At 33.3% G+C, this 1766-nt stretch overlaps 1 long non-coding RNA gene across 1 annotated transcript in view; it reads right to left on the bottom strand.

Annotated features, from left to right (window-relative positions):
• Positions 1-595: 595 nt before the first annotated feature.
• LOC106883245 (uncharacterized) overlaps positions 596-1766 on the bottom strand; it is a 20963-nt gene continuing 19792 nt past the window's right edge. The window contains exon 3 of the long non-coding RNA XR_001411101.2: positions 596-647. This is a non-coding gene — a long non-coding RNA (uncharacterized LOC106883245). The remainder of the gene's footprint in view (positions 648-1766) is intronic.

Below are 1766 nucleotides of genomic sequence, written 5' to 3'. Positions count from 1 at the left end.
TATATATATATATATATATATATATATACATATATATATGTGTGTGCATGTGTATATATATATATATGCATGTATATGTATGTGAATATATATATGTGTGTATATATGTATATGTATATATATATATATATAAATATATATATGTATACATACACACACACACACATACGTATGTGTGTACATATATATATATGTATAACACACTCACACACACACATGTATATAAAATCAAACAGACTCCAAACACACTGGTGTTTGTCTGCATTGCCAAAACTTGTGTTATTTAGTAGAATCAGCAAAAAGAGTTGAGTGAACCTGCCACCAGGATCTTGGAAAAGAGGACATTAAAATGACAGTGATGATGACAGCGAAATATATAAGTATATGTGAGTGTGTCTGTGTGTGTGTGTGTAAACACATACAGAAATACATGCACACATAAGCATATATATATATATATATATATATATATATATATATATATATACACATATATAGAAAGATAGATTGTGGAAGTGAAATAGAGTTTGTGTATGTGAGAGAGAGAGCATACAATTTAGTAACTCAAATTAGTAATACAAATTAGAATACATACCAATTTCCAAAAGCTCATTGGTTAAGACCAAAGCTAACTGTGCATTTCCTTGCTACAAAGAAACAAAAACAACCAGCTTTACATAAAACATCTGTACTTATAATAGAGAAGGCTCCTTATTTATTATTTTTTAGTAAAAGAAAGCACCTTTTACAATCTACAGTGTGAAGAAAATACTTAAATCCAAATTTAATATCCTTTGAAGTTTCTTTTATCATTGAAGATTTCAATTATAGAAATTAGTTTTCACTGTGAGGTAGCATTTTTTAACACTGCAGCACAGTTGAATGCCATCTTGTCTTTTTCCTCTCTTACACATTTCAGAGTGTAATAAGAAATCTGTTATAAATTTCCAATAGTTAATTTCTTTGCTGATATCTCTCTCTTTACTCTTCTACTCTTTTACTTGTTTCAGTCATTTGACTGTGGCAATGCTGGAGCACCGACTTTAGTTGAGCAAATCGATCCTGGGACTTATTCTTTGTAAGCCTAGTACTTATTTTATCGGTCTCTTTTGCCGAACCACTAAGTTACGGGGACATAAACACACCAGCATCGGTTGTCAAGCAATGCTAGGGGGACAAACACAGACACACAAACACACACACGCACATATATATATATATAAATATATATATACATATAAACGACGGGCTTCTTTCAGTTTCCGTCTACCAAATCCACTCACAAGGCTTTGGTTGGCCTGAGGCTACAGTAGAAGACACTTGCCCAAGATGCCACGCAGTGGGACTGAACCCAGAACCATGTGGTTGGTAAGCAAGCTACTTACCACACAGCCACTCCTGCGCCTACTTTGAAGATTTTAATTATAGAAATTAGTTTTCACTGTGAGGTAGCATTTTTTAACACTGCAACATAGTTGAATGCCATCTTGTCTTTTTCCTCTCTTACACATTTCAGAGTGTAATAAGAAATCTGTTATAAATTTCCAATAGTTAATTTCTTTGCTGATATCTCTCTCTTTACTCTTCTACTCTTTTACTTATTTCAGTCATTTGACTATGGCAATGCTGGAGCACCACCTTTAGTCAAGCAAAGTACTTATTCTATCAGTCTCTTTTGCCAAACTGCTAGGTTAAGGGGATGTAAACACACCAGCAACGGTTGTCAGTGATGTTGCGGGGACAAACAGAGACACACAAACATATAT

The sequence above is a fragment of the Octopus bimaculoides genome, chromosome 11 (genome assembly GCF_001194135.2).
Source record: "Octopus bimaculoides isolate UCB-OBI-ISO-001 chromosome 11, ASM119413v2, whole genome shotgun sequence".
NCBI classification, from domain to species: domain Eukaryota; kingdom Metazoa; phylum Mollusca; class Cephalopoda; order Octopoda; family Octopodidae; genus Octopus; species Octopus bimaculoides.
Note: the sequence above shows the minus strand (reverse complement) of the source record. Positions and strands in the feature narration are given on the sequence as shown.